Source organism: Hermetia illucens, chromosome 1, assembly GCF_905115235.1.
Source record: "Hermetia illucens chromosome 1, iHerIll2.2.curated.20191125, whole genome shotgun sequence".
Taxonomy (NCBI): Eukaryota; Metazoa; Arthropoda; class Insecta; order Diptera; family Stratiomyidae; genus Hermetia; species Hermetia illucens.
Window position 1 is genome coordinate 153592740 of NC_051849.1, and position 23983 is coordinate 153616722.

The window sequence follows — 23983 nt, forward strand, 5'->3', positions numbered from 1 at the left end:
ATAAACCCAATTTCAATTTCTCCAGATTGTGTTCATCAGACAAGCGGAAGCTGAAGTGTTTTTTTTCATTGATGCAATGCAAAGGGTAGACAAATACCAAATCCAATTGTACCGAATTGATGATTCCAATTATTTGCTTTGGTATAATATTCATTATTTCGACTAAGGACTTTTATAGAGCAAGCATTAAAGCACACGTGAGACTTAGGAAGGGACATACAAGTGGACTCCATGTTACCTTCCCTGAAGAACTCTCCAAAGTGAAAATTTTCAACACGGAGGCAGCCTTGCTGTCGATATTTTCCATCATCCCTGGGAAATTGGATTGCACTTCCAACCCAGACTTTAGATAAACCACAGAGTAAACATAAATGAAGTCCAGAATACTTCGGCAAAGATAGTCATTCTGGCGGAAATAGTCTTTTTCGGAAATACAAAGCAAACTTGCACGACACCGTGCCCTATACGGAGAAATTCTATTTATAAAATTTGCGTTGCTGCTGCTGGCGATGGCTATGGGGAGAATGGTAGTGAATTCAACCATGATAGCATCTGCAGCTGCATCCATGCCATTGGTTCGGGTCGTTTGCAAGCTAAAAATTCAATTTTCCATTGCCGCCACTATGCAAAAATCTTGGTGTTAGCCATCTCCTAACGACTTGCTATTTTCTGCAAGCAAACGCAAGGTGCAAGAGATGAAAAACCAAATTTAATATGAGCCGGGATTATTCAAACGCGCTGGGGAAAGTTTGGCAGCTGGATTATGATATAACACCAATATATGTTTATATGGGCCTAGGATATCATTTGAGAGGAGACACACCAGCGGGTAACTGCGGAATGCATTATTGCATTGAATTTCATAGTCCCAGATTAGTCTCTTTTTGTGAAAGAAGCGTCAAAATTAGTCAGCCTTTTGGGACGTTTCCCATACCTGATTTTGGTCACATTCGAATTTATGAAAGAATGCATTTCGAATTTCAATGTCTGTCTTCTCCTATGACGTGTGTTTCATTTCCAGTTTGATAGGAGGCAACAAGCCCCATCACCATCATATCGTAACTCTTTCCTTTTCTGAGTACGAGTTACTCAGCTTCCAGAGGATCAGCTGAAATAACAAACAGCACAGAACGTAAACTGTTTGGAAATTTATTTTCATCAACTAAGCATATGAGCGGCGTCCCGGCATCCCATCTTTCGATATGATTCTTCAAATCTTGAGATTAATCAAGAACATCTCGATCTCACGCATCTCGCGTATGCTGCACAGCCTCATATTGAACGCACATGTTACGCTATTGCCGGTTGTCGCCTTACATAAGTATGCATGTTGGCATGTCTTCCCACTAGTTGTGAAGTCAGCCGCTAAGCATTGCTATATCTGGGGCTGCCGCTTTAAATGACTAACCATAAACATATGTAAAAGGCTCAAATGTGTCTCCCACGTCACGATGAGGATGAGCAATATACCTAGGTAACCTTTCATACCTGCACACCAAATAATGGATCTGGTTAGTCTCAGTAGAGTGAGGTTCATCACCCACAAAATATGGGACAGAAGTAAGTTTCGCAAGCCAATAAAGAAAGCGAAAATTCGGACGATGAGATTTCACAAACCGAAACCATATAAAATAAAATTGGAACGCTCGGAAAGATAAAGGGTGATATGACCTACGACTTTGCGACAGATTTAGATTTCGATGTGTCCATCATAAAGGACGCCACTTATGCATTAACACTTAAAGTAATTCCATAACACATTTCATCATTTGCTCAGAGCACCCATCCCAGCCACATTTCTTTATGATTCTAACCTACATCAGCACATATACCACTTTTTAGGCTCTATCCGCTTTCTGGAGGGTCTCTAGTATCGTTACGTTTGCTACTGACCTCTACACCTCCACCAGGAGATTGTGGAATCAGATAACTACATTTAAAGACACGCTCAACCGCCTTTCCTCCTCTATGAATCTCGAACACTGAAACAAACTATACCTCGTGTTTACGTCGAATCGAATTCGTACAATTCGAATCGATGCAAATATCTGCAATAACCACCATATCTGGTGAGGAACTGTACTAGTTGGTAATTCCATTCTTCGTATCCTCACTGAACCGATTTCTCAATATACGGGAATAATGCATGAGTCCAGCGTCCGCTTTCGATATTATCCCATCGTTGCTGCCATTTCCTAGAACGCTGCTCCTTAGGTATTTCAGCAAAATTCGTATTCCTTCTTTAGTGGCTCGTTCGCTAGAAGATTGAAGCGAATCATTCTCTCGATGGAACATTCCTTTTCAACCGATCCTGTCACTCCACGCAATTAGCGTGTATGGCATTATCTACTACCCGCCTTCCCCTCCACCCGTAATAAACAGTATGTGTGAATTTTTCACAACTGAAGACCCATAAGAGGGTTTTCTGTCGCTGTCGGATGTCGGAAAAAAAACCCTTAACCCTTAACCACTTAATATTGATGGGATATGGTGCTTTAAAGGTCCACAGACCTGTGAGGAGTGGCCAGATCTCCCAACAGGCGCGACCCCCGCTGGCGGATTGGGGCATAACTATTGAAGTGTAAATATGTGTTCATGCAACATTTCTTTTCTGACTATGAATGGGCTAGTGTTTGCTCATATCTGATGCGTGGACCAAAATGCTTTGGGAAAGATACCCACAACATAAAATCACCATGGAAGTCGAGAGAAGGAGGAAACTTATGGTGCAGGGGCTCGGAACCCCAGTACCGGCGACTTTTGGGAGTGAGCAAGCGGGCTTCCGGTCGTCGATATCCTTCGACCGCAGTGCCTCGGTGGTGGACGACTTGGCCACCGTGGCATCTAATGCTACAAGTGTTTTAGATTGGGAAAAGGAAGTGTTCAAGCGAAATACCACTCTACCAACAACACCAGTAACAAAATCGAAAAAGGCTGAATTGAAAGCAGATCGCTGGCGCGGCAAAAACAGCAACAACATCGACCACACATATTCAAGACGAGCAGCAGCAGGAGGTACTACAGGACCAAGATAAGGACCCATTCAGAAGAAGTTCGTCAACTTTGAGATCTACTCCAGTGCCAAACATCAAAAAAGATAAAACGGAGGGAAGGTCAACGAATGCCAAATGTGCAGGACTATTTAAAAGTAGTCATCCTGTTAGGACTCATGGAGAGCAGAGCCCTGAAGCAGAGGAATTACCCTTCACACAGCTTGGTGCAAAAATAGTGGAGCTGTCTGAGTTCATCAAGGACAAGAAGCACAACATGCACCAAGCCATAAAAAATAAGGCGAGAACTGTTAGAGTGCTCTACAACAAATCGCAGCAGGAGGAACGAAATTCCAAGAGCAACTCGAAATATGTCGCCCCAACTCTGTCACAGGCGACCCAAGTGACACCTAATTGCATTGCAATCAACCTGCCACCAAACAAGAGAGTGCGGGAAAGATATGTGGATCCTCTGGGAAATTAGCAGGTTCCTAAGAGGTAAAAGGGAATACAAATAGTTCCGAAAAACGAAACTCAAAGCACCGAAGAGAGAAAGCAGGTCCCCCAAGAGCGAGGTCCGACAATCGACGCGACAAAATCCAAAGAGAATGAAAACGGTAGATGGACCAAGATAGTTAAGAAAAAGGCAAAAGTGCGAATTCGCCCAGAAGCGATTGTAATCTCCAGCAATGGAAGTTTGTCTTACGCGGAGATACTGAAAAAGGGTCAAAGTTGACCCCGACCTAAAAGATCTAGGCGGAAATGTCAGCAAGATTCGAAGGACCCAAAAGGCTTACCTCATGTTTGAGCTAAAAAAACCAGTTAAGAACTCACTTGGGGAGAATGTCACAATGCGGACCTAAAAACATGAGGTCTATATACAGTGCAAGGATCTCGATGAAGTGACATCCAAAGGAGAAATTTGCACTACCTTGATGTTCAAGTTGGAGGAACTTGCCGAAGAGTCCATGGCGAGTTTGCGGAAAGCCTATGGCAGTACTCAAACGGCCCCATTGCGATTACCAGTGGACGCAGTGCGGAAGTTATTGGCAGCCGGGAAGGTTCGAATCGGATCGATGTCGAAGGTGTGGGGAGAAAGGACATATTGCCAAGGAGTGCAATAGAGACCCCAAATGCATTTTGTGCTAAGGAGAGAAGAGACGGGATAACCGGCATAATGCCGGAAATGCCCGGAATTTAGGAAGGCGGTAACTTCCATAAAGCAAGATCAACCATTGATGCCATCAGAATGGTTACTGACTTGGCAGTACTAGCAAATATTGCATAGTAGTGACCCTGGAGGAGAGAAATGCATTCATTTCGGCCAATTGGAACCTAATACGGGAATCTCTGGCGAAGATTGCTTTTCTCGCTTATCTTGGAGCTATTGTCAACAGCTATTTGCAAGAACGGAGGCTTTGGTATGACACCGATGACGGACCTCAGGAGTACGTTCTCTCCGCGAGTGTCCTACAGGGCTCCGTACTGGACCCACTGCTGTGGAACATCATGTACAACGATGTAATTAATCTTCCTCTTCCGGAGGAAGCCACGGTGGTGGGCAACGCCGGTTGTGGTTGTGGTCGCAAAACACCTCGAATATGGTGAGTCATACTCATGCGAAGCGATCAGCGCTGTTAAGGGTTGACTAGAGAGTTCTGGTCTGAAACTTGCGGAGTAAAAAATGGAAGCGGTCCTGATCACCAAGTGCCGTAAAAGAAATTTTGCGCATATTCAAATTGGGAATCATATCATTACTTTTAAGCCTGCCATCAAATACTTGGGAGTGATGATAGACGGGAAGCTTACCTATAAGCAACACGTGCAGTATGTTTATGACAAAGCATCCACTGCAAATGTGGCCCTGACAATAATGATGCCGAACGTGTGAGGGCCACGGCATGCTTCCAGCTTGCTTATAGCTCCAGTTTGGGGAAAAGTATTGCAGGTTGCATTTAACGTTAACAAACTGAGTTCAGTCTACAGAAGAACAGCCCTAAGGGTGTGCTCGGCATTAAGAACTGTCTCAGATGATGCAGCATTCGTCATCTCGGGAATGATGCCCATTGACATCTTGGCAGATGAGATGACGAAAATATATACTGCAAAATCTATCTCTCCTTTCATACACAACCTTAAAAACAAATATATAAAAATAAAAAAAACATTGAAAATAATAATATATACTAATGGAAAGAAGAAAAAAATTAATTAAAATCAAAGAAAGAAGAAAAATGAAAAAAATAGAAAATAGAAATAGAAAAAGAAATGAACTCCAAACAAAAGGAAAAGTAAAACTTCCACATGGGATCACTCCGAGCTCGGCGTGGTGTGTAGATATGATGATGCTGATTCTGTTAGCGGCTAAAAGTAAATATTTAAAACATTACAATGTAAATTTCAAAAATTTACTATTTCATTTGCCTTTTTCAATAAAAAGAAAAACCCTTTTAGAGTTCGCGGTTGCTTCTGCAAATGCTGCGCGCTGGGATTTTCTCAAGATCCGAAATGAATTTTCGAGCAAGGACAATATCCAAAATTGAAACACCGAACTCCTGCGGCAATATACACGAATTCATAAGATTTGTAATAATCACAGTTGTTCTCAATGGCAAAAGTCAAATCGCGAACGATACCAGCATTGGTGTTGAATCGATCACTTCGAGTCCTTCCAGGTTTACGTGGCACGCCCGCTGGGATAACAATCCATTGGCGCCTTTAGAACCATCCGCAACTTCCTCTGCTCCTACGTATCGTTTTTATCCTCCTGCCGCTGCTGATGTCGGAAAAACATCCCTTTGAGGGCTGTTCGAGCTGTCTCCTCTGCCTCAATCCAAACTTTTCCTCCTGTGATGTGATCTGTTCCACCCGAAAACCGCCCGAATGCAATCTGCGGCGAACATTGGGGTAGCTGCACATTATGAAATGCATTATTTAATTCAGACAGAGGCAAATGAGATTCCGTTTCAGTCGCCAAGCCGCGGTCACTACAATTTGTAGCTTAGTGCGAATTTTGTGAGAAAATTCGGACTGACACCTGACTTACTTGTATCTTTTGTTAGGTTAACAGATCATCATCATGAACGCCGCAACAACCAGTATCCTGTCTAGGCCTGCCTTAATAAGGAACTCCAGACATCCCGGTTTTGCGCCGAGGTCCACCAATTCGATATCCCTAAAACCTGTCTGGCGTCCTGACCTACGCCATCGCTCCATCTTAGGCAGGGTCTGCTTCATCTTCTTTTTCTACCATAGATATTGCCCTTATAGACTTTCCGGGCTGGATCATCCTCATCCATACGGATTAAGTGTCCCGCCCACCGGAACCTATTGAGCCGGATTTTATCCACATTTTAGGTTAACAGATATGTACTAAAAAGTCCGATGCTGCCATGAGCACCTTCCCAGCTTTTAACACTGAGGGCTTAGGGTAAATAAGTCCAACAATACACCCTAATTAAGCAGAGACACTTTGCAGTCTCTTCTCCCGCTAAAAGGTTGTTCTCACTAAGAAGAGCCAGAAAGTTCTGATCTTCACTGGTCACCGTTTTGGTGAAGCATGGTAAATTACGTCTCTGCTTGATTTACAGCAAAGTGAGTATCGCGACGGAAAAGAACGCTTACCCGCTACCGATGATCGACGGAATTTTCAAATTCATCTTAAGTCTAGATCTGAACGATATGTTCTAGCAGATTCAAGTCACTTCTCTCCAGAGGAGATAAAAAACGAATGAGTTACTAAATTTTTAGGAAATTTGGCGCTCGTTGCGATCACAACAGACTGTGTGTAAGACACATGGAATTTTCAACACTTGAGGCGAACCTAGCTAATACGGAGGCATGTAAGTATGTATCCCCGTGGACATTTTATTGGGGCTGCACACAAGTACTGGGTGACCTGCACCTTTCGTCCCGTTTATCTTTTTGCGACATCTTTGTATTCGTGATTGACCACATTTAATTCCAATCCCAATGTATTCTTTGGGCCTGCCATCCACCTCGTACCATAGAAACTTCTCCTACAAATAAATCTTCAATCAACAATTTAAGCCAACGATAACCACTTTAGTCAAAGTGCCCTTCATCCTCTAGTTTGACTTGAAAGGGTTCCTTCGCAGTTTCTCCTCGGTAGCCGCATAGATCGAGAAATCTTGTTGAACCGTTGTCTGAGATCTACTCCTTTCCTATAGCCGGCCTCACCTTCTAGGGTGCCACCCTGATACTTTCAATTCCTCCACGCCTTCATTGTCCACCGTTTCCAATGTCGAGGAGCTTAGTGGTCGATTATCCTCCGGACTAGTCCTGCCATCAAAGAGATGCGAGGGTCTATGAGGACGAAAACCGAACCTGACTATCTATTTCGATAACTGACTAGTATCTCATCATATTATCTGTCTTTTTCTTCAGCCTTTCTCCCGTTCACAAACGGATCATGATCGGTTCCGCCATTTTATTTTATCAAATGCCTGATCTAGATGCAATCGCGAGACGTATCAAACCACCGTTGTTTCGGCCAGCCTCTTGGTCGTTTATCATCGACTTCGATGTTCAGACCAATTATTATTATGTAGACAAAGGCATGCCAGCTTTAAATATCGAAACCGTCTTTGCCTTTATAAATGTGGCACCCCAAAAGGTATGGCTTGCTCCCCACATGGATGTCTTGGGGCATTGCCATGCGTATCCATCACCCAAATAGCGCTACCATAATTTAGGCACGATTAGGTACAGCATATTATCGGGGCGATTACGTAATCTCCACCTCAAGGCTTATTGGCACAGTTTATACTTGATTTCCCCACTTGGTCGCCTACTTTTCATGATTACGTTTAACCTGCGTTTCCCGCGTGGCGTTGTCACTTAACGCTTGGTTATCTGTACCACTGCTTTGGCCTCCATACAAACTGAAAACTGTTTCTCCCAGTAATTTAGTTACCGTCCAGCCCATTTCCAAATAATCTCAATGATGCAGCATGCCCAACGATCAGCAGGGGAACATCCTTGCTAGCTCACATTCTCTCCTCAGTTGTCTTTTAAGTACAGAATGTCCGGAATGCACTTAACCGATACGCCATTCCTAATTTCCTACAGATTGTTTTGTTCGCTAGAGCGGGGGCTTCATAGACAACTTGATGTCCCTGAAAAGGGCTCAAATGCAGGATATTCAGCTTCTCCTTGATTCCGTATCTGTTGTGTGATTGGGGTACTTTGATCTTATGTGAGCTTTATGGATGTGCGTTACCCTTGCCTACGTTGATGCTCATAGGTTGCAAAACGTATTTTTATGTTTTCATCCCAGTTTTTCGGCATAGGCAAGGATTAGGTAATACAAGTCCAGCCAGGCTTTTTTCTTGTACCTAAACGGGGGCAGTTTTGCGTTAAATATTCCCAGAGGGAATTTCCGATGTCAAATTATCAATAATTTATTGGTGAAGCTACGAGATGATGGGTGTTATGGATTCTTCATTTTGCAGCAAAGAGATTATACTAATGGACCAGGAAGAAGTCGGATTTCTGTGTGAAAAAAACATACATGATCTGCCGTGGACTTGGAATTGGTTTCGATGTTAAAACTCAATAAGCAGCCAGCAGGCCCATCATCATCCTGCCAGATTTGTCTCATAGGCATGATACAAAAGATGCGAGAGATATTTTTCATTAGATTTTGTCACTTCAATATTAAAATGGTCTACCGGAGCGACAATTTGATTACCGCCCAGTCGACGCCGTATATATGTACTCAAGTTAGATTGAAATGCGATGATCCCCAGTTTAAGCTTCGCCGTGGTGGCGTTGGCCGCCATAAATGAGTTCAATATAACCGACGAGGTGGATTAAACACTCCCAAACGAAACTTTTCTTTGTGATTTAGGAGATATGAATGCGCAGAGTGTTGGACTACCGCAGCGGTACGTCGTTGGAATATCGACTAAACATCCCCCGTCATCAGAGAACTAACCTGGAAACGTTTGACACATTACTTCGGGCTAGCCCTTCCTTCTACCGGCTTGTGAAGTCAGTCAGGGAATTTCTGTCACCAACGAGAGCGGAGAGGAAGAATGGAGTTGTTAGTTCAAGGAACCCTTTGCGATACGGTCTTTCCACCGGTCGAGCTCAATCTGCTTCGCAACAAGAAGAACCGGAACGTAATGCGCAATACGATTCCATGTTCTAACACTCCTCAGCATCTCTCTGACAAAGTTGTTTAGAGGAAGCTCCCCTCTTTCTGCTTAAAGTTGCTAGCAAAATCCATCATCCGGTGCTTGAAAAACGGTAAACCGTTGGTTTTGCCTCTACAGTCAACTCAAAAATAGACATGGGTTGCAGGGGCCGGATTCCCTTTCTGGCCAAGATAACTACTTTCGTTTTCTTCTAATTCGAAGCTGGGACCATGCAGTCATTCATCCGCTTGCCCGATTTCTCATTCCGCGTTAGATAAATGCTAAAAATTCGATGCAGATGCCTTGGACAAATCGGGTGCCGTCCTGAACCTTGATGATGCCATAAAGCTGGGGAAGATATCGCACACTGATTAGCACTAGATCAGCTTTTACCTCCGCAACGAACTGCACTAGCAGCACATGAGCAGTTGCATTCCGCAGTTCGGCGCTGAAGACTATACAACGCCCTGAGCCCGGAGTATGTGTAACGTTTTCACCAGATTCTCCCGCTGCTAAGGAATTTTCTCGCGTATTGTTCCGATATCCGACATCCACCTATCCAGGCATTGGTTACCTCCGGACATTCACACTTGATGGCTGGAACTGTGACGCAGACAAGATATCGAATTTCTACAGAACACATAGGCTTTTGATTCGAAATGAGAGCCTCCTCTCCCTGCAGCCCCTTGACCACGATTTTACTGTCTCGGCAGGTGTTCCAGAGAACTCTGATGTTGGATTCCTTCCTGTGAAATATAGTTTATAGCGGAATTCTCGCACCTGCCTGCCGAAAAAGGCGACAACAATTCGTTTTGCGGATTACTTATTTGTAATTGTCATCAAACAACAGCCTGAGATTTTGTGGTGAATACTTACGAAACTATCATAAATATCATAATAAGAACAATAGTTGAAACTGGTCGAACTTGACCTGGTAAAACAAAAGACGGAGGTGGTTTTGATCATCTACCATAGAAAAAGGGATCCTGTTAGTATGTACATATATTCATTTCAAGGGACATCTGCATTATACCTTTTAGAAGGCGTCAAAAACGTAGCGATATGATAGGGGTCGGTACCATCGGAAGACCGAAATGCAGCTACAAATTAATCCTGGTGGACAAACGGCGAATGATTAATCTGACTAGTTTCCCGATAACCTCACGCAAGGCAGCGTGTGTTGTTGTGGAAATGAAGCTCGTTCGGTGCGCTGTCTCCGCAAGAAAAACAAAATGGATTCACCTGAAAAAGATAAAGAATACTGAAGGGCGGCAAGGCAATAGCCCTTGGGAAAGTGAGAGTTGTACTATTTGCAAAAAGTGTACGCAGCGAAGATATGGCGAACTGAACAGTTAAGTCCTTGGGGTTTTAACGTAGGTACCTGTCGTGGAGACTGAATCCTACGGTCTTCTTAAGACACGGATTGATTTTGGGACCACAATCAGAGCCCCGCTGTGACAAGCAACAACGGTACCAGTTTATGCAAGTACATGGCTTAGCATTCATACTGGTGGATGCGAGACCTACCTAAATCTCCACCGAACTAAGGAGTACGGCACCTGTATTGAAACGCAACACCACGCCCGAAGGTCTCCTCTCGCTTCATCACCAACAACCCCCATGAAGCTCCCACTAGGGGGCCAACCGCATACAACCGAGCTGTACTCATATACGACAGGAATTCTCCCGAAGTATATGAGTCCAGGGGCTACCCCGGTTCCCATGGTACCAGTATACCCCTGGTAAGGTTTCGTGACCGAAGCCACTTCAGATGAGTCCCCGTGCAGACTCGGGTCTGATCGCCCTAATTAGGCCTTGGAGCATTCGCCTACTGCATTCCGGCAGGCAAGCCAATGTGATACAGCGTTTCCCGGTGCCACCACGTGGAAGTTCTCCTCGGCCACTTGGTGTTGGTTCAGCCGGCAGTGTTGCCGCCCTGCCACCTGCCGTGAGACTTAATCCTACGGTCCTCTTCAGACACGGATTGATTTTGTGACCACAATCAGAGCCCCGCTGAGACAAGGAACAACGGTACCAGCATATACCAAGTGCATGGCTTAGCATTCATACTGGTGGATGCAAGAATTACCCAAATCTCTACCGAACTATGGAGTACGGCATCCGTGTTGATAAGCAACACCACGTCGAGGCCCGAAGGTCTCTTCTCGCTTGAGCATAAGGGCGAAATGAACAGGAACTATCTGCCCCGATTAAGGTTAGGTGATTCTATCTTTTACTTCGGATCGGATCTGAAATACCCTCCCACATACAGACCTGGCCAATTTATTAGACGCACTTTAAATTATTGATAATTGTATATGTTGTACTGAATTATACGCGATATTATTTACATTTAACCTTACATTTAATTATTTTTGTTTGAGAAATTTATAATACAGTGTTATTTAATAATTTTTAAGGTTTTGTTTGCAAAATAAAACCTTATTAAAATCGGTTCAATGTCTGTTTGTCTGTCACACACACTTTTCTGAGAAACGGCTATACCGATTAGCACGAATTTGGTGAGAAGGTGGGAACTGTGGACCGCCAGACATGCAGTGAGTGATATCCACATACATGTGGATGTAAAAGAGGGGTGTACAAATTTTTTTCACCGAATATAGTCATATGGGGTATCAAATGAAAAGTCTCGATTAGTACTTTTCAAAGCCGGTCTTAGTTTTGAGATTTGTTAGAAAGGCGGGAAGTGGGAGGGGTGGAAAGTGATGACTTGTTTAACGGACCCATTCTCAGAAACTACTCAACTGAAAAATCTGAAAAAATTTATGAAGCTGCATCTATATGGTGCCCAGGCCTCAAAGTACTCTCCATATCGATATTTTTGGGAAAATTGAGTAAACCCCCCCCCCCCCCCCCCTTAAGTTTATTCGAGATCAACTTTTATAGTTGGTGGTAGTATAAAATATAATATGAAGCATATTATCCCCAAGTTTGATCCAAATCATACTATTAGCAACGAAGTTACAGTGGCTCAAAGTTGTCTTTACCGTGGAAATTTACAACCCGAAGTACTAAATCTGACATGCTAAATGTATATACATAACGGGCTACGTACAAATGCGATAGTTCTACACTCAAATATACTCACAGAAGAAGCAAACAAATCCTTTCATACCTGAAGCGCCCAGCTTCCGGTTTCCCGACTTGTTTTTACGTGTCGCGTTCCAACCGCGAAATATCACGACGGTTGAAGGTGTCTGAAGCCACCGTACGGCCTATAAAGAAGAAAGTGGAATCAGGTCATAAACTAAGCCCGAAACAAAGGAATAGATGCGGTAGGAAAGCCATTTTTACTACCAGATCAGAAAGATATCTAAGGAAAATTTGCCTAGAAAACAGATGATCTCAACTGGAAGATGCTAATGTAATTGCCTCTGAGCGCACTGTACGCAGAAAATTAAAGGATTTACATTTAAAGGCCTGCCGACCCGCCGCCAAGTTAACGACTGCGATGAAAGTCAAGTGTCGGAAATGGGCCACACAGTGGAGTGATAAAGATGTCAACCTCTGGAGATCGATAAGTTGATATTAGATGCATCATTTACTATGAAATAATGAAAGATAAGCACTGAGACTTAGGATATTCATTTATGTTTGCTATTCTTAATAGGTCTGCTTCAGCATCGCCGTCGTCCTGGAGAAAAATTTAATCCTGACTGCGTTGTTCAAACTGTCAAGCACCCTACAAAGGTTATGATCTAGTCAATTATCAGCGGCAAAGGTACTAGACGTTTGTACGTGGTAAAAGGCATTATGATCAGTAAATAGAAGTCTTGCAAGCTCGGTTGGTTCTCCAGCTCAGAGAGTGGTTTCCGAAAGGGAATCCATTCATTTTCATGCAGGATGGGGCTCCCTGTAACATGGCGCGATCTGTGAAAACTTATTTGCGAGTGCAGAATTTCTCTATTGAATTGGCCGGGTGATAGCCCCGATATGAACCTTTAAAGTAAATAGTCTTTTCTGCGTAAATTCTCTACCTTTGCTATAGACAGATAACGGCATAAATAAGTAAATTGGACTTTGAGTTTCACAGAATTTCCCGGACCGGTACAATATTTTTTGGGCTAGCGATTCTTATTTTTCTTTGCATGGAAACATGGAATTTAATATGCTCAGAATTGCTTCAAGGTTTTCCTTTGGAAAAGCTGGTCACAGTGTTCATTCTTTTTATATATTTATTTATAAAGATAACAAAAATTATCAAGAAAAGCAAAATATAGTTTGTTTATTCGTTCATATAAATTCACTTCATATAAACTTTACTACGCGAGAGTGCGTGTGATTACGACGGCGGTTTGAGCAGAAGAGAGAACACAGAACAACGGGACTCCTTCACCGCCGGCTCTCCGCCCTCGTGGCGAGTTCTGGAAAAGCCGCGGAGAACGGCGGCGGCGTCACCCATCCGCTCGTATCAACAATATTCGAAATAAATTTCGAATGTTGTTAATACTGCCGCGCCAGAAACCCAATTGAAAATGTGTGGGAGCTGATGAAGAGGGCAGTGGCTAAAGAGGTGATCACAACCAAAACTCAGCTCCTAGAAAAAGTAGACCCTATATGGAACCATCATCCTCAATTGCAGGATACAGCACAATCTTGCATTGAACGCACGCTGCGCAGAATTGAAGCTATCATAGCGGCAAATGATGGGTCAACAAAATATTAATATTTTGTGGCATATATTTCAGTTCTTTAGCAGTAAAGAAATACATATTTTTTCTAAAAAGATGATGTTTTATTTTTGTTACCAATTAGGTAACTGAGTATATTATACATACAAATTACATAAAAGTGTCTATTAATAAAACTTAAAGCTGGAAAACACCCGATAATTAAGATATTGAGTAGAATCTGCAGTGCGTCTAATAATATGGCCAGGGACTATAAATCAGCATTTGCTTTGTCTACTTCAAAGTTCTGCTTTTTGATTGCAAAACATTTATATCAGCATTTAATCCAATCTTTTAAGCACCTTTTCGGTATCTCCATCTTTTCGACTACTATTTTCAGTCATACGCGTATCTCTAGTTCAGTTGAACAGATTTCCTTGAAAAACAATCTTTGAGCCCAATTTAGGTCTTCTTTTGTTTTAGTTTAATTTGTAGGCGCAGCGACTGCTGACCTCACAGCTCCAGATCCAATATCCATTCTGGGGGTTTCAATCGCGGATTTCTACTGTGAAGAGAACAAAATCTTCGAGAAGCAGATTGCCCGTGCCAAGAAAGCAACACTGCTTTCCAGATACACAAATATTCGAGTACGCATCAGCATCAGATGCCGCCACACGATGCTTGCCGCAAATGCCGGCTACACGCGAGCGCTATATGCCGTGGCATCAGATAGTTCACTGTCGATGCTAGGAAGATTCTTCTGCGAAGCGAACTAATGAATGGCCCCCGCGGTCCGTGGACCAAACTTTACTACAGTTTCTTGTAAACAATCGTAGCGTGTGGTTCGTGTCGCCCTCAACTTGCGCGGAAGAAGTCGCGAACGCAGTGCGTGCATGCATACGTGAATGCGTGAAAATTTGATCCGATTTTTCTTGAAATTTCCCGCCAACGGAAATTTTGTGCGGCGTGAGAAGGTGAATTCATAGAAAGGTGGGAAAGTCTAGAAAATCAGGAAGTGTTAAGTGATAGTGCGTGTAATAGAAGATTAGGTGAAGTGATGCAGTGATTGATTTGTGCTCCCTGGAATTTCTGGCGTGGACGACAATCCGCTGCGTGTTACCTTGGGAAGTTTGGATTACTTGTGATGATGGAGTTTTGGATTGAATAACTCAGAAGTTCATTTAGGTGAGGTGTTGAAAGGTATTTTCACCACTCCTTGAAGGTGCCTTGATTTACTAAAATTTCTTACAAACAATGTGGAGTCGAGTCTCAAAGCGAATATGGCTTTTAATTATCAGCTGCAACTATTTTTTGTGTTTTTGCTAACATTTCAGTGAAATCAGATTGAAAAAATCTAAAATTGTAAACAAAAATATTATATTGCACTCCGAAATAAATATTCCCATTCTGTGTTGGAATCTATTCCGAATAAATAACAGTTGTCCCTTTATATAACATTTCTGGATGCCAAGTGCAGTTCACCATCATATAGTGTACATACTTAACTAATAATTAAGAGCGACCTTAGTCCTAGCGATGAAGGAAAACTATATATATGTGCGCATTACACTACTGGTGGACGGGGTGACGTTAAGGGGTAGGTTCGCTAAGAGTGCCTTTTCAGGTTTCGAGTAAACATTATGGAAAACGGTCTATTATCTATCTGTCTGTCATATGCACTTTTCTCGAAAAACGGCTGCACTATTCAGATGAAATTTAGTGGATAAGCGAACAAAGCGAAGAAGGGGGGCCAAATTGTTTTTCTCCGAAGGTAGTCGTGTTGAAAATCAATCTGGAAATCTCGGTTAGTAGTTAACCAGCTAAATTAATAAAAAATACTGACCATCGGTATTTATTGTTAAAAATGAAGTAATTAATAGGTCTAGGCTTATCTTAATAAGGAACTCCAGACATCCCGGTTTTACGCCGAGGTCCACCATTTCGATATCCCTAAAAGTTGTCTGGCGTCCTGACCTACGCCATCGCTTTATCTTAGGCAGGGTCTGCCTCGTCTTCTTTTTCTAACATAGATATTGCCCTTATAGACTTTCCGGGCTGGATCATCCTCATCTATAAGGATTAAGTGACCCGCCCACCGTAACCTATTGAGCCAGATTTTATCTACAACCGGACGGCCATGGTATCGCTCGTAGATTTTGTCGTTATGTAGACTACGGAATCGTCCATCCTCATGCAGGGGGCCAAAAATTCTTCGGAGGATTCTTCTCTCGAACGCGGCCAAGAGTTCGCAATTCTTCTTGCTAAGAACCCAAGCCATCGAGGAATAAATGAGGACTGGCAAGATCATTGTCTTGTACAGTAAATGCTTTGACCCTATGGTGAGACGTTTCGAGCGGAACAGTTTTTGTAAGCTGAAATAGGCTCTGTTGGCTGACTTATGATTTTTAAGCTGATGAATTGCACGGACTGTTTCTTCTATATTTGGTAGTGGCAGTATTTGCCCATCGTCTTCAGTTGGCGGGACCACCAACTCGCCGATGTTCTAGTTGTTCAGTAGTTCATCAAAGCACTCAATCCATCGCTTCAATATGCCCATTCTGTCGGAAATCAGATTTCCCTCTTTGTCTCTGTAGGATGAGCATCGAGGTGTATAAGGCTTCATCCTGCTGAATTGTTGGTAAAAATTGCGCGCCTGGTGCGGTTGCTCCCTGTACTTTTCTAGTTCACAGACTTGTTGGTTCTCCCAGGCTTCCTTTTTCCGTCTGTGAAGTCGCTTCTCCGCTCGACGGAGTTCGTGATAAGTCTCTGCGCGTGCCCGCGTTCTTTGAGAATGCAGCATTACTCAGTATGCGGCATTCTTCCGTTCCGCTGCTAGCTAATATTCATCGTCAAACCAGCCGTTCCGACTTTTTTTGCGGCTGGGACCAAGTATCTTTGTGGCCGTATCAATGATAACGTTCTTCAGGTAGTTGTGAAGATCGTTGGTTGATGCTTCATCTCCATTGCGGCATCCATTTTCCTCTTCTAGGTGTCGCGGAGGGCTGTGTTGTGGATGGCTTCAGTGTTATCTTTCACCTGATTGTCATAGGGAATTCTGGGTGGTGTTGTTATTTGAGCTCGGAGCACCAGGCCAACGAGATAGCGATCCGAGTCTAAGTTGGCCCCCTTATATCTTCTTATATTCATCAAGGCTGAGTGGTGGCGGCGTTCGATCAACACGTGGTCAATTTATTCGAAAGTGGTCCCGTCTGGAGAGGCCCACGTATGTTTGTGGACCGCTTGCCATGCAAACCAGGTACTTCCAACAACCACTTCGTGTGACACTGCCAATTGGATAATCCGCAGTCTGTTATCATTTGTACTTTGATGTAAGCTATGGGAGCCAACATATCGCCTGAATACGGGCTCCATCCCTACTTGGCCCCCAGTATTATTTTAATATCATATCTGGGGTATGCTTCGAGGGTTCGTTCTACTGCCTCGTAGTAGGTATTCTTCTCCAACTCTGCAGTCTCCTCTGTAGGGGCCTGAACGTTAATGAGGCTTATTTTTCTAAATTTGCCTCGCAAGCGCAGAGTACACAGCCGTTCGCTTTTGTTTTCAAAGCCGATAACAGCAGGTTTCATTTTTTGGCTGACTAAGAAACCTACTCCGAGCACATGGTTTACTGGATGGCCACTATAATATATGATGTAGCGACTCTTCTCCAGGAAATCGGTCCCTGCCCAACGCATCTCCTGCAACGCTGTTACATCAGCTCTATATTGGGACAGGGTATCGGCTAGCTGCTCAGTAGCTTCATCTCTGTACAGGGAGCGCATGTTCCATGAGAAAATGCGTAAATCGTTATTCCTTTGTCGTTGCCGGGTTCTTTGTTGTGTGATCCATACAGTCCGAGGCTCTTGTTGTGGCTTCGTAAGAAGGAAGTTGTTTTCCGTGTAGGGTTGTCAACCCTACCCAACCCCCAACCTGGAGGACCAGTTGATACAATTTGTTTCGTTTTTAGGCGCGGGAGACTCGCCTTCATCCTTCTTCGTCTGCAGTTTTTTGTTAAGAAAGAGCTCCCAGCTGTCACCACGTGGAGGTGAAAATAGGGTTTGGTACTAGAACTGTTGGTGTTGTTTCAGCAGGCGTTTCCCAGGTTTTATGCTCCATCGTGGGTACCAATCTACGTTTCGCCCTGGGACCTCTATACTACCCTTTGACCACCTGTGATAATAATCATAAATAAGCGTGATTTTATAATTACACGATTGCAATCATAATCACGGGCAATGACTAATTTATTGGAAACGACTGAAAGTGAAAACCTGCAAAAGTGCGATTTTGAGTTTATTTGAAAGAAGGATTTCATTGCGGCATCGGCCTCTTTGCAGGGATACTATTATCTTTAAAGTTTTGTTTGCAAAACAAAGCTTTATTAAAATCGGTTCAATGTGTGTCTGTCTGTCGTTTTCCTTGCCGATCAAAGCTGGAAATCCTCAAAAGCTACCGTGGGACTCTTACCAACTAAAACCACCTCCTTTTCCTTCCACTCTCTCCGCGGGATTTCTATATAGTATTACGTCGTGGGGCTGGATCAGAATTTATCCTGCGCTCGTGTTTACATTCGTGTTTCTCTCTCGTTTATTCTTCCTGTCTAAGCTTGTTAGCGATGGCTGCAATCATCTTTTCGACTTCGGTCCATATACCATATATTTCATTATATTTTCCGGAGTAAAGGGGGACCCTTGTAGAACTTCGCATGTCGTTTAGTATAATTTCATTCCTTCATCTGATTCGCAGCACAGAAGCCTATCGATTAGGAAGTCGGCACCGATACACACCAGGTACTTCGGCACGCCTAACTTGATTAGAGACTCAAGTATGTATATTGTCCCTTCTAGCCGAATTGAAAGCGTTCTTCAGATCAAGTGTGATGATCACTGCACAACATTTATCCTTGTCCAGTGTGGACTTAGCTATGTTAGCCACCAGGATAACAGCATCCGTTGTACACCTCCCCTTTCGAAAACCGAACTGATTCTCAGAGAGACCACCTTCGTTTTCGGAAGTTGGAAGAAATCTGTTATAGATTATTCGTTCGAATAGTTTGCCAGTATTATTTGGTAGGCATATCGACCTGTAGTGCGAAGCGTCACCCAAAGGTTTGTTTGGCTCGGGGACTAATATTAGTTTCTGCTTCTTCAATTATATAGGAAATGCTCCTTCTTTAAGCCATGCGGTGAATGTTTCGACAAACATATTTGGTGCTATTTTCACTACTGCCTTGAGAGCTGGGTATGCTATACCAGCCAGTTGCTTTATTTCCAACTATTTTTTCCGCAGCTTCGAGGACTTCACTGTCACTTACCATGGGAACTTTGGCGGTGTCTATTTTGACAGTGGCAAGGTTAGCGGTACTCATATTTTGTGGGAAAAAGATCCATTACTATTCCATTAGGCGGATTAGGACAAGAAATTGATGGGGAATGTTTGCCTTTCACTTTCGATATTATTGTCTTATTGGCGTCACCTCAGGGGTCCGTGTCAGCTTCCTTACACAGTCGCTTAAAATGTTCGGTCTAATTTTTTTTATGGCTACATGTAATTTCTTCCGAGCGTTTTTGTATTCTTCATGTAGCTGCTCGTATCCAGATTGGTTTCTTTTTCGCTGACTGCGCGTTCTGGCCTTGTGGTACTCTCCGATTTCAGAGTTCCACCAAAAGTTCAGACCTCGCTTCTGCGATGCAACACATCTTGGTATCAAGCCGTAACTTTTCGCCGATCTGTTAAACTTTATCATCTGCATTTCCTTCAATCGCTGATAAATGTGATATCACGGGCCCCATTTCTCTCTTACGGTTCACCCATCCAGTGTTAGCTACTACAAGATTCAGACGAGAAAGACCTTCGAGTCTGTCTGTCTGGCTGTCACACGCACTTTTCTTAGAAACGGCTATCCCGATTGGCATGAAATTTGGTGAAAAGGTGGGAACTGTGAACGCCCAGACTTCCACTGAGTTACATCTTTCTAAGTTGAGACTAAAGGAGGGGGGGGGGGGGGGTCGTCATACATGCAAAAGTGGGGTGTATTTTTATTTTCAGCGAATATAGTTATGGGTATTAAATGAATGGCGTTGATTAGTACTTTGCGATGTCAGTTTCGACATTCCTTAAGGCGGGGACTGCGAGGAATCGAAAGTGATTATTTGTTCAACGGACCCATTCTCGGAAACTAATAATTACAGTATATTACTATTTTTTGGGGGAAATTGGCTAGAAAGCCCCCTAACATTATCCTAGAGCTTGAAAAATTACAGTAACTACAGTAATATAGATTATAGTCTGAAGGATCTTATTTCCAAGTTTGATCAAAATCGTACTATTACTAACAAAGTTACAGTAGATTAAAGTTATATCTACCGTGTAAATTTACTGCAATCTAAAGTACTAAGTGTGTCCGGATAGCTGAGTGGTTAGAGCACAAGGTCGCGGTTCAAATCTCGCTGGCGACAGTGAGATTTGTGTCGTGTTTTGACGTCGGATATCAGTCGACTCAGCTGTGAATGAGTACCTGAGTCAAATCAGGGTAATAATCTCGGGCGAGCGCAATGCTGACCACATTGCCTCCTAGTGTACCGTTACGGTCTTGAATGAAGTGCTCTAACACACTTCAAGGCCCTGATCCAATATGGATTGTTGTGCCAACGATTATTATTATTATTAAAGTGCTAAGTATCAATATCACACTAAAGTGAGTAGTCTGATATGCTAAATCCATATACATTATGGGCTACGGGCTCTCAAATTTACTTACATAAAAAAAAACTAAACCTTTCATGCCTGAAGCGCCGAGCTTTCGATTTCCTGACTTGTTTAAAGTTGTCTGTGAATCCCTCTACATATAGAAAATGGCACCATTTTGTGGTGAGTACAAAAGAGCGAAAGAGGATCTTATAACTCTGCCGTCCGTATAAGTTCACTTTATATGATGATGACGTCATACTTGTCTGATAGTGCGTCAAATTCACAGGAGATATACAATTTCGTCAAACTTTGACCGAAGGTGAGGCAGCACGTGAGTTGCCTCTACCCTGGCCGAAACGAATTTGGATATTTAATCCAAAAAGAGGAGTCCGTCGACCACAAAAAAGGAAGTAAGTTGCTTCCCAAGTGGTCCGGTCCATGATCAAGTTGATGCGGACTCGGACTTCCAGCATTCTCAACAAAAAATACTACTATTAACTTTATTTAAGCAGATATCGGGATGGGATGAATTTTGAGACGCACATTTCGTATGGATGCATCATCCTGATTTTTTTTCAGATTTTTCACTCGTATAGATTCTGAGAATAAAACCTGTTATACTTTTTGCGGCGCACATTTTGAGGGATCACTCCCCGGTTCACCCGGTATCAAAAATATCTTTAATTTCGAAAAGTACTAATTAAGCCCTGTCATTTGATATCCCACCGACCATATTTAGACACCCTTTTAACATATATGGGGCGCGTATAAGCGTATCCTGCCAATACACCAGGCAATATTCTCTCTGTGTCTCTAGGGGTTCCCAGTGGGGGTTAGCGTTAGCCCCATACCACCAAATTAGAATATCCTAAAAATTTAAATAATGCTCCAGGTATGTGAAAAAAATAAAGAACAAGAAAGCGCTGGGACCTGATGGTATTCCAAATAAAGCAGTGAAAGCGGCCGCCCACACATAGCGATATGCATGATGGAATCTTCCACTTGCATTTAGCACAAGGGATAAAAATAACAGGTTTCGCCAAAAATATTACTGTGGTTGTAATCCATGAGATTGAGGCAGCAACCAATGAAGCGATCTGGAATACAGGGGTTGGCTGAAAACTGCAGGACTAGTGCTTGCAAATCACAAAACAGAAGCCGTATTGATAACAAACCGAAGGCCCTGTAATACTTCAAAATTCCGGCTGGAAGCCAGACGATAAGAAGCAAAGAGGCGGTTAAATACTTAGGTGGGATGGTTGACAATAGACTCAAATTCAAAGTGCATGTAGAGCACGTCGAAAAAAGGGCAGCTCTGTTGCAGGCATCACTCTTGCGAATGCTGCCAAATATTAGCGGGCCCAAATAGGTCAGTAGAATGTTGCTATCTCGAGTCACTAGCTCAGTCTTGCGCTCCTGTATGGGCTGCGCTCAGCAGTGTGCATCTTCTGGTGCTTCAGTCGGCAGTCAAATGTCTGGAATTAGTGTCATTCCTAACTAATGTATATAAAGAGCGGAAAGGAAAAGGCGAGTGACAGTCATATAGGAATGATAGCATAATTGTTAACCGGCCTGGTGAAGTAACATTTAAAGACAGTTCCGCGGGGTGAGCGGTTGAATAATGCACGGGTGTGGTTTAGTATATAGGATTTACGTCCACTAATTACGTTGTTTTTGGAAGATTCCATATTCTGGCTTAGCCACTAAGGCACTAAAACCACTTTTACTCTTCTGCCTATATCCTCGCGATACATATGATTGCCCTTCATCCCTTGGTGGGGAATAGCGCGTCGCCGTTACCTGAAATGTGCTTTCAGCTCCTCTTACGACTTCTCGAGACGCTCGCACTCGTCCTTTAGGGAGGGCACCAAATGCCCTTGGGGAGATATACTCGTCGTCCATCTTGGAAAAGTGGATTCCGCTGCATGGCATAGCCCGCAATGCAGTTGTCACCCCACCTCAATGTGTGATCTCTGTCACTTCCGTGCGCCGACCAAGTTGGTCGTTTGAAAGAGTGTCACGCCAGCGTACTCCGAAGCTTGGAGCTTTTAAGTAACAGTGGAGTTCACTTTCCATGTGCTACTGCTATATAAAAACAGAAATAACACTAGCACAGAACAATCTTAACTTGATCTTAGTGTTGAGATAATTGCATTTCTAAATTTTAGACAGGGCACCGAAAACGGATTTACCGCTGTTAATGCATCTTACAGCATCTATACAGTTCGGTGTTGTCGTCGGCAGAAACCACGCTTCCTAGATATACAAGTTCATCAACACTTTCGATGTTCTGCCCATTAATACAGATAGGGACAGTGCGATGACCCGCCCGGTTGAGAAATTTGGTTTCGTTCGTGCTTATCTTCAGTTCAACTCTATTTGCCTCGCTTTCAAATTCAGTGCTATTTGATCAAGGTCCATGACCCGGTGAAAGGGCAAACAGATGTCATCAGCGTAGGCGAGAAATTTGAGGAAAGACGTCATAGTCCATTGAATTTCTCGACGTCCTCCGGACCTCCGGAAGCCAGTCATCGATAACAAAAAGAAATAATATTAGTGACAGGATGCAACCCTGGCGGACTCCGCTTTGGACCTCGAAATCCTCCAAGGTTTTACCCTGGTGCAGCACGTGACATTTTGCGCCATCATAAATCGCTCTGATAATAGTTATTAGTTTCTCCGGAATGCCCCTTCTGAGTAGAGCACTCCAGATATACTGCCTGTTCACGCTATCGAAAGCTTTTTCGAAATCGAGTAAGAGCAGGTACGGCGAAGATCAGGGGATCGGAAGCGGAAATCAGTCTGCTCTCTGCCGATCAAGCTTTCGAGGTGTTGTTAGATGCGTTCCAGAATTATTTTATCTCCTACTATCCCCTCCGATTATCACACTCAAAACAGGTGCCCTTTTTTTGGAATTTCATCGTCCCTTCTTCCACTCTCTGGGAAAGATTTTGGAATCCCAAGATTTCCGTACGAATGGAAGCAGCAGATCAGTAGTAATTGCAGGCGCAGCGATAAATAATTCTCCGGGGAGGCCGTCAAGCCTTTTTACTCCGGCTGGGTGCATTGTTGGCCGAAATGATTTCTCTTGTGCTTGGAGAAACAGTTCGCATCTGCATGTTACGGTGACTGGTCATTTCATCCAAAAGAGGAGGAATTTCACGGTATGTAATACGGTTAAGAACCGTGGTGAAGTGTTCTTTACTTCTTTAGTTGTTCATCATCATGGATGCGAAGTCGATCGGTGACGTCCATCACAGGACCATTGAAAGGTTTGCGACCTCATGCAAACTCTTTCGTGATGCGGTATAAATCATTGCGATCTGCGGCATTTTCTGCTTCCCTAATGAGGGCAATAGCAAATTCTCTCTTGTGACGGCGTACACTGCACTGAACTTCTCGAGATTTCGCTCGCTATCGGAGTTTGAGCACATCACGCTCGACACCATTCGCAGCGCTCAGTAAAGCTCTCAACCCCTTCCGTTCATCGAATCACTTGTACGACTCCGTA

The 23983-nt window shown here is 43.4% G+C and overlaps 1 protein-coding gene across 1 annotated transcript in view; it reads left to right on the plus strand.

The window, feature by feature from the left end:
• The first annotated feature begins 13969 nt into the window (after positions 1-13969).
• LOC119647833 (neural-cadherin) overlaps positions 13970-23983 on the plus strand; it is a 1165868-nt gene continuing 1155854 nt past the window's right edge. Inside the window, exon 1 of the mRNA XM_038049090.1 lies at positions 13970-14967. The gene's annotated coding sequence lies outside the window, so the exon portion shown is untranslated. The remainder of the gene's footprint in view (positions 14968-23983) is intronic.